Source organism: Helicoverpa zea, chromosome 10, assembly GCF_022581195.2.
Source record: "Helicoverpa zea isolate HzStark_Cry1AcR chromosome 10, ilHelZeax1.1, whole genome shotgun sequence".
Classification (NCBI taxonomy): Eukaryota; Metazoa; Arthropoda; class Insecta; order Lepidoptera; family Noctuidae; genus Helicoverpa; species Helicoverpa zea.
Window position 1 is genome coordinate 2,092,068 of NC_061461.1, and position 10,456 is coordinate 2,102,523.

At 34.4% G+C, this 10,456-nt stretch overlaps 1 long non-coding RNA gene across 1 annotated transcript; it reads right to left on the reverse strand.

Moving 5' to 3' along the window:
- Positions 1-924: 924 nt before the first annotated feature.
- Positions 925-7,449, reverse strand: LOC124633979. The gene is made up of 3 exons (XR_006984810.1): positions 7,293-7,449; positions 1,711-1,983; positions 925-1,401 (listed from the first exon to the last, which is right to left on the reverse strand). It is a non-coding gene; the product is annotated as an uncharacterized LOC124633979 (long non-coding RNA).
- Between the last annotated feature and the right edge of the window lie 3,007 nt (positions 7,450-10,456).

A 10,456-nucleotide genomic window follows, 5' to 3' on the forward strand; every position in this document is an offset into this window, starting at 1 on the left:
CAGTTACAATGTTACATAACTTGGTGAAAAAGTTTACTATAGTTAGAGTTCACTTATTTCCATAATTATTCAATTTCAGTAGGCCTTTTTTTTTAACGACGTCAAAAATCATCAAATGACCCCTCCCGCTGTGGGTTAGCAGCGGTGAGGGAGTGTCAGACTCTTACTGACTAAAAACCGTCATGTTCCGTCATAGGCCTTTTATGTACCAGGGCCGCGGTATCTCTTTCAAACAACCCGCAGCCCCAGCAGGCCTTGGCCCTGCTGGGCCCCGCTGGGGTTGTTGACATCTCTTTGAGGAGCGCATGGAACAACGCGCGCCGTCGACACGGGAATTTCAGTAGGCCTTACGTTTGGACAAAAGTGTCTCAATATTTTCGTACCACCCTTACGTAACTACAATCTTACCTAGCACACTTTTTGGCAGGTTTCCAAATTCAGTTCAACTTAAACGTTTTCCAAGTGATATTCTTTAACTATATTTTCTCTTTTTGCATAAGTTAGTGTTGTCCTTTTGGGAATATAATGAATTTAAACTTATCTTGACTACTAAGTACTTTAGGGATGTAATTTTATAAGAGTATTTCTCAAGATTTAATATCGCTAGACGTGGCGAGAAAACTTTTAATCCCCGTACAAAGCGCAGTTTTCATTACAGTTGACGTTCCATTTTAATTGTATCGCTATACTGGTAATTCTAGACTATTCCTACCTCTATGTGTTTTGTTAGCAATCTACATAAATCTATCTTTTCGACATTTCCATATTTAAATATAGGCATTGTGTGTTTGTTTTTGCTTGCATGTACAAACATTTGTGATTCATCTAAATGTAATCAATCTTGCTTCAACTAAATCGCGTAAAATAAACATTCGTTTAAGCAGCAATTTATCAAAGCAAAGTCCTAAAATAAAATTACAGACAGAAAAGTTATTTAGTTTATTCCAATTCGCTTCTAAACTTTTTCACACACAAAACGCCCGTCGCTCAAAATTCTAAATACCTAATTTGTACATAAATAGTAGCCTACAAAACTCAAAAGATATCAGGATCACAACAAAAAATTCTAATCATATGATGATGATGTTTAATCTGTTAATAATGATACATGATATGTTAGCAAGCAAGTTACCTACACCATTGGAAACAATAAGAGAGAAGCTAGACACGTCACAAAGGAACACGATAGAATTGGGCTGATTATTTATTTTTTCGTAACATTTTTGGTAGTTTAGCTCTAGGACTATGTGACGAGGTTAGTGATGAGCCGGCGGTGTTGTTCAGCAGAGGTGCATGTCTGTGAAAGTCTTCCTGTCCTTGTAGACGGGCCCCCAGGAGCCGTAGTCCTTCTTCTGTTCGGCCTTCTTGGGTGCTTCGTATTTCGGCGCCTGGCTCGGCTTTCTGTAATTAGGCGAAAAATTACATTAGAATTGTAATAGAACATTGATTTTTAGGGGGTATTTCTAAGGTGAATTTGATCTCAGCTAAATTAATCAGGTTATCTTTTGGAGATTGGGAAAAATCTAGTATAATACGAAAGTTCATTTCCGAGTTTTGTAGGCTCTATAGGTCGTGATGCCCTTGGCCCTCTGTAGGCATATTAATAGGCTTTATTCGTTTGGTTTTAGGAACCCCAATGTCGATATGACCAGAAGCTATTAATTCTGGCTGTATAATGTACATGTAGCATTTAGGGTAAAAGATACTTACTGCATGGGGGCAGACACGTCGAACGACTTGACCGCATAGTTAGCCTTGCTGGCGGTTTTACATTCGTCTCCTCGGGCCATGGTTGCTAGTATCAATCTCTTTCACACTAGTTAGCTGATGCCGGTTAGGGAGATGGATGATTAGATGAGGGGTGACGGGGGTTGGGAGGGGAACTACGGTACGTGCTGAATGTGAGTGAGGACCGCGTGTTCCAGGCGGTTGCCGGTATTCGCCCGACGACTGCCTTTTCTGGTGCACAGGTTTTTGGCGAGCCTGGAATTTGAAAAAGGAACTGGTTAATCCAACAGTCAATTGTTTTTTCTAGGGGTAAATTCGAAAATCAAAAATTCGAATGAATTCATAAATGTTCTGGAAAGATTTCATTTGGGATTACACAGATTAAGAAGTTTCGAAACGACCATAAATAATATCAGACTCGTTACAGCATCGTTACTCAAGATCATGTCTTCAAAATAAGTTTCCTAATAAATAAATTCGCTACAAAATCATAATAAATTTTGTTGTTGTTACAAATTACACAAGGCCATCGGTAATTAAAAGTTTTCTCGTTTATTTTAAGATCTTTTCGAAAGTTCTAAAAATTTGCAATTCAGATAAGTTGTCACCTTATAAAAACATTAAGGGGCACTAAAAAGTTTCGTTATTGTGGCAAAATAAAAAGCCATTTTGAACGAAACTTGATTTAACTGCTGGTAAAATTGTTTTTGTTTCAAACTACCTAATTATTTACCAGAAGCTTTTGAAGCTTACTCGAGCCCAAAGGAGACATTATTCAAGCCTGAGGCATCGATCATTGTAACTAGTTCACTAGATTTTGACGGTTCTTAACAAGTAAGGTACACATATGTACATAAGCTTTTGAGACACACAACAAGGCATTCCGAGCTTAAATATACACGAGAAAACTTAGAATATTCTTATAACATAACCTATATAAAAGAGCAAACACAGTAGTTTAATATAATAAAAGAATTGAGAGAATATTGCTTACTTAGCTAGTACCCTAGACATTTTCCAAACTTTTTTCGAAATGACTTCGATAACAACTTTGAGGCTTTAAAAGCTTTTTGCTAGCAAAAGAATATGACTAGAGACTTAGGTTTTTATTTTCGTTAAACAAAAGCTAACATTATCAACCCCTACATAAATATTTATAAGTATGGAAATGGCTCTTGTAAAGGGTTGCTTTGTACTCTAGAATTTATGGTTGTCATTGCCTCGTGTATCTTCTGACCTTCACGCACATGCAAGTTGCATCTATCTGCATCTATTGCTATGCGTTTTACCCCAACAGTTGCAAATAGACCTGCATTAATATTTGCATTAACTAGTTTTTACCGGTTTTCACAATACCAGATTGACTGGGTGATGCAACATTCACGGTCCTTGTATCATCTTTGAGTTCATTTTCATATTGTTTACTTGATCTCTGTATATTGTGATTGGTTTATGTTATTTTAAGTTTAGCATTTAGTTCTAAAGTATCTAATATCTACGCTTTAGATTTTAATTAACGTGTTTTTTCTCTTATTTTCCTTAGACTAGTTTTTGTCTGTTGTGTCTTGTTTTGGTAATTAGGAACATGTTCATTGAGCATTATACAAAGATGTTCTACCAATATTTTCGGAATATGTTCTTGGGATCAGCCGAAATGGATTGCTTAACTTGCTTAACTAAAGCATATCTATGTATGCATCCGTACCCAATGTATTTTTATGCTGACCGAACATCATAGTCATTTTCCTAGAGCAAAATTTCTTGAGCAGAGCTCTTTTAAAAACTGCAAGATATTTAGGTCGCAAAATATGAGGAAAATTATATTTTTTTTTATCTTTCTGATGACCCAACATTTAAACCAAACCCAAAAATGAAAAAAATCTGACTACACATTTTAAAAGCCCCGTCATTTCCAAATTTAGAGAACCAGATATCCCCATCTAAATTATGGGTGACCATCCCATGAATTCCATGCATATCAGGCCACTAACAAGTTCCATAATGTCGTTCTTGATTCTATAAGACTTGGGACCACGGAGTAAGGCAAGATGATCGGAGACACCATAATACAGGTAGGTCAGGCGATTCATTTAGGTCAAATAGTCACGTTGAGCATGACCAAAACTATCAGTTACGAGTATAACGAAGTGTTCGGGTTCTTTGAGATATCTGTCAAAGATTTTTAGTAGTGCAGTAGTTCAGATCCAAAAAAGGCGTATAATGGCGAAAACAGTAACGTTCCTCGTCCCCCGCACACCTGCATTATGGCGCGCTACTTTCTTTGGAGATTTTCAGTTATGGTATCTCCGCTAGTTATTTTGTTCTCCATGCTTGGGACCTTCGGTAGTGGTATGAACACTCCGTGCCCGCGTGATGCGGACGGCGTAGTAAACAGGTAACCGGTTCAACCACATCATTGAGACAACTCCGTATAATCAAGAATATATGTATGTAATATGGTAGAAAGCTGAGCGTTTAATTCTGTTTGTTTTTGAACACGTGGATGGTATTGTTTCTTTATGTTCATTAGAGGTGTGCTGTAGACAGCAGTAGATAAACTATTTTTGGTTGCACCTCAATTTGTTGCAGGAAATTGCATTAAGTGTAATGTAAACACGATTCAGTTATGTCATATTTAGAACTCCACACCACCAAATTCCAGTATATTTTAGTTTCAGTATGTTTCAGTTAGTTCAAGTTTTATTAATTACGACAAAATTAAGCTTAATTTAAAGTTGTATACAACTGAAGGAAGCTCTATGACATGTCTTTAAGTCAAGACGAACTTAAAGTTTTCTTTCCATAAACTAAAAATTCCAACACCATTATAAAACATAGCTGAAGACTCTTTTGCAAGACACCAATGTATATAGGCATGCACACCCCTTTTGAAGAGCTTTCTCATCTCGACACGATACACTCTCAACGTTACACATTTTGTCTTAGACTGTTTAAGCCTTTCTTGGCAAAGAGAATACTCCAATTATGTAAATAGGTCTTATAGCGGATCATGGATTACTCCGCGAATGAGGTGTCACTTTATGTATTAAGCTGTTGTGATAGAGTAACCACATTTGTGAAGAAACAATCTTTTGATGTTATATAATGTGTTTGTGAAAGAAGTGGCTTTTAAACTTTTTATCTGGTTTTATTTTAAGATTAAATATGAAACGTATTGATGTGATAGATAGAAATTCTATTCAGAAGTATTCTCATCTACAATTAATCACGATTCCAAAATGGTTGCTTATATTATGAAACGAGGTTTGAAACCTTTGGTAAACCTCATTATGTCATTGATATAATATGAAACTCTATAAAGTAAATTAAAACCATTATCAACAATTATTATTGGTAAATGACTCAACTGAGTGCAGACAATTTTACGCAAGTGCACAAAATAACTATAATTTTGATTCGCACCTGGTGTGTAGTGCAATATGAGCATAACATAATTATTTCATAACATAATGAAATGTAAGAAAAATATATCTCAAACTTATGTCAACCTCTCTACTTATAACATAGATGGACATATCAACCTAAATGGAGCACTGCACTTAGCTGCATTAAAAAAACCTGCTCTTAGTAGACAAACTCGTTTCTTTTATGTGAACCTTGATTTCGTTTTTTGTCACCCTGTCTTAGAGAAATATCGTAAAATGATTATAAACTATCTCATTTTCCAATGGAAATAAAATATAAGTTACTTATAATATGATTACAAATAGTTCCAAATTCGTAGCAAAACCACTTTGAATTCGATTTTTAGTTTTGTTAACTGATTTTTGAGCTTCTGGTATTTGACTTTCCTTGTTTTATATTAATTCTCTTATATTATTCATATTCTTTTAATTGCAGTTATTCTTCCTTTTTACAATCATTCTAGGTACCTACGCTGACAGATAAACAGCTGTTAATAGGCATGATGACAGTAATCAAAAATCATTAAAATAATATATTTATTAAATTAAACTTGAAGCTTGGAATATAAAACGCGCATTGTTTTCTTTATTAATAATGTGATTGATATGTATTTTTATAAAATAAAATTACGAAATAAGGCAATCCGCCATGATATCTTGAACACCAATCAGAGCTCGTGACGTCATTTCTCAAAACAACTCGCGCGAAAGCGCGCGAACGTCACATTTCGTTATTGTGAACTTCCACTGCGATCTTTGTTTTTAATTAATTAATTGTTTATAACACGAGTTATGGAGCCCGGATTTATCAAGGCAAACAGCGCTAATTTGCCTAGAATTGATATCATAATGCTGGGAAAGTTTTTGGCATCAAATAAATATTTTTGTTCAGCTGAATTTAGAAATGTTAAAACTTCCATGTAAGTATACTAGTTTAATTAAAAAACAATGAGAGATGAAACCTAACCTCGAAATAGTTATTTACATTATAAACTATGCTAGAATCTAGAGAACTACGTAATAACTTACATCAAAGTGATCTTCACAAAAATAAAGTTGTACCCTGGGCAATATTGCTTTTGAATCTCGCCTTGCAAGTTTAAGCCACTTGTTTCGTATTTTTTTATTGTGAGGAACGTACACAAATAACTTATCAGGAGTTGTTTTGGATGTGTTCTTACACTGGGGGACCCCACAACACCTATGCCCTTTCGAATTCATATTTAATAACACAAAAAACTTAATTATTGCACGAGCGTTGTTTACTTGCGTCTTGTAATTTCAGTCGTGACGTCACAAGTGACGACATGACACTGACAAGCGTTTTCGCGCCGGATTCAAAGTGGACAGAGAAAAATGCAATTATTTGATAAAAAATCTTCGCATTTTCTTAAAATTAATAATTTTTCATATAAAATAGACGTATACCTACATCATACAAAGGAATTTAAAAATTTGTCATCATGCCTATTATGATCGGCTTCTGCCAAAGATGATAAAAGCACTTCCAAAGATTCACTGAACGAGTATGTTATAGCACTTTACATAAAACTAAATAAGTTTCTAATATATTCGAAAGTTATAATCACAGAAACTCAATCAAAATATTCACATTTACCGCATAATATGTCCTGTCTCCATTCTTAACTTAATATACGAGTTGCATACAGCTGCATCGATGCACAGCTTTAAGTTTTCAAAGCTCAATAACACTCCGATTGAAACTGGTTTCACAAACATTAAACTTTCTAGCTGCAGACCTTTTTCACAGATAACTTTTTATTTTATTAGTTCCAATTTCAAAAAATTCTACATTCAACCTTTTTTGGTCTAAATTAAAAAAAGGTTTTATCTGCATTGTTAACTTTGAAAATAGTAGCCTATCCGGTATGTTACTTGAAACGCTTCATTGGTTTTCATTTGAATTTACACCGCATTTTACTATTTTCTAACTTCTAGTTTAATTTTTTGTTGCTATTGCTAAGTTTTCTGTGTTAGTAATAAATATTTGGTACGACACACCATTTATGTTCCTTAACATTTTTTTCTACTAAACTTACTACAACTACTACTACGTTAATTTCACTATCTATTTAATTAAATTACTCTTACTTATATTATCACAACTAATTTACTAACCTTGGTAGAAATTTGTCGGTTATCGCGAACTTTCTCTTCGTTTTTGTCATTGACACCTACTAATTTTATTAAAAAATTAAAAATAAACTCCGGAAAATCAAATTTTGCGGCCGATCGTTGACGGGACGAAAACTAAACTGCTACTCTATATGGAAGACCAAGTATTTAAGTGTGTGACTCCAACACCGGTTTTGTGATCGCGTCATTGGCGTCTGAACTAAGTGATACGTGATCACCTATTTAATCTATGATATTGCTATTCCTTCGGTATTTTCCATTAGAAACTGCTTTTAACTAGTTTGGAACATAAAAGCTGTCATTCTTTTCGATTTGTCGGTAAAGTTTAGGTTATGTGTCAATGACCGGAGCGCACGAGTTTGCGCTGCGACGAAAGTAAAGCGCGTAGCGAAACTTATAGCAGGAATTTTCTTTATTCCAGAATAAAATCAGTTGAATAATAGTTTATTCTGTGTTGATCCTTTGGCTATTTGATTACTGTTCCTTTAAAAACATTGACTCTCGCCATAATCCTTGATTCAAGGTAAATAACCATACATATCCAAATGTTAAAGAATTTTTTTATGTTTTTTAAAATGCTGCTAAATATTCATATATTAGCCTGATTATCTTGGCGACGTCCATTCTGGCACGTAGGCTTTGCCGGCTAATTGCTTTGCTTGGCTGATAATTTAGATCACCTGAGCTTGCATCGAACTTAAATTATATCAAGACTCGTCGAAACGGAACTCCTTTTAGTTATTGTCATTTACGTAGGAAAAATAAATCTTTTACATGACTTTTACAGGCTAGCCTAATATAAATATTTCTAAGAGCTCCTGATTCAGAAAAAAATAGTCGAATCTTGCAAGATTCAGTCGAACTATTTAATCGTAAAATGTAACAAACATACAGAGCTATCTACATTTACAATAACGATAACTGCAGTAAGTATGTAGGTAGCACTAATTACCATAAATTAAAGATATCTTAAGTGCATTGCATTAGGTACTTGTCTTCAGTATTCGTCATGTCACCTGCCTTTGTTATGTTGCGGATATCATGCAATTGTAGGTATTTAATGACAGCAATCAATAATTTGATAAAAGCATGTCAATTATTTCAGTGTTAAGGAGTCATAATTTACTTAACAAAGACTATCTTCGTTTTTATTGTCTGCATGTAAAGTGTTTAGGAATCACATAGACAATATAAACGTCAGTTTTTTTTATAACAACTATCTATGAAACTAACCCTACCCTACTATCTATGAATTGACACGTTCTTTCAAAGTAAACAGTTGTTTTAAGAAAAGCGGGCTGAACTTGGGCTTCAGTATATTCTAAGTAATTAGGTATAGGATTGTAGTACCTGAAATAGTATCATTTTTGAAAATATTGTAATACAATTATTTAGTTTTAAGTTAATTTGCTGCGCCCTAACAGGGTAACGTATACCTAAGCTAAGGATGCATCTGTATACATTTTTGCAATAAAATAAATAAATAAAATAACAAAAAGGTTTAGCTACCATGTCATCTCTATCGACATACTTACCAACAAAAGTTTTATAATAATTATAATACGTGCATTATAGATGTGTACGATAGGTAATCATTGCATTTTCATTAACAAACACATTTATACATGAATTATTCTAAGTCATTAATATTCTTTACTTCCACGTGTAACTCAAAGAAGCAAAAGTACAATGTTATCACAAGTAAACAATTTCCGGTTATTTAATTATTTTAAATCGTTTCAAGTAAATTCAAACCGGTCAAATGTCAAGGGACCAAAAAACATATTTTGGGTATAGTTATCGGCACGGATATTGAGCCCTGACGTTTACCTGCGCAGAAGCGATTTATTGGTTTATTGCCTTATGTGTACAGTGCGCAAAGCGATCCCCAACAGTTACAAGTACCCTTATTATCCAGTTTTTGTTATAGATTCGTGCTTGAAGTCACGTCAAACATTTGTCGTAAACAATCATTTACATACTTGCCTTACTACTGATATCAATATACAGGAAAAGTCCCTTTTTATTAGACGTTGCTCTTTGGGGCTTACCTACCTCATGTCAATATTATCGTCACCAAGTCTGATAGAATTGTTTCCTTTGGCAACTCCCGAGTGCTGAAAACTGACCTAAGTAAGTTTTTTTTTTTTTTTAAATAGCCCCATGGTAAGTTATTAATTAACTTGTGTTATGGGTGCTAACACAATTGATAAACTACATATAGCTACATATATACATATTTATAAATTCATATTGTAACACCCAGACCACGGCCAACAAGCATGCTCATCACACAATTGTCGACCCAACCGGGAATCGAACCTCAGGATCGGCAGTCCGGCATGGCGACCATTGCGCCATCGAGGTCGTCAAAGTTCTAAACATATTTTGAATTTTCGTTGAATATTTTATTTGTACGATTCGGCCAAATATGGATGATTTAATCATCTGACCAATAAAGTTGCCCACACCCTGAAATGTGGCTACTTCATGTCATTATCGAGGTTTTCTTAAAGTGAGAAAATCATAGTCTACGATGCCATCAAAGGACGTGTACGTTACCCAGGCCAGATGTTGTCGAAAATGGTCATTTGAATCTTACAGATAATTAGTTGTGCGGCTTCTGTAATTGTTGCGCACATTTTTAAATTTGTTGCGCTTATAGTTTTTTAGTTATTTCACAAAAACATTTCCTGCTGGCGTAACGTTACGCCAGCCAGACCTTTTTCTTTCTAATGGGAATATTTAAATAAATATTACCTATAAAATTAGTTGTCTAGATAAAGTAAATGTTGTGCCATATTTTGTATTTGTTCTTTCTTCGGTTGCGAAGTTATTCGAGATTTTGCTGGGGTAACGTTTTTGGTTTTGCTAGATCTTTGAAATGGTTAAGCGGATTCTTATCAAATTTTGTACATGACTTCCTAGGAGTTTAAATTTGTTCGGCAATAATAAAACCAAAATAATGCATATCTTAAGGGTTATTTCATTAAATGGAAAAACATTTCAATTGGTCCCAGCACTCTCAATAAGAAGTCTAAAGACTTACTTTAAACGTTATTTTGAAGCTTGTAACTGCCTTAAATGTATGTGAAGGTTTTTCGTAACCACCTAAACTTGGTCGGGTTACCTTTTTTAATTACAGA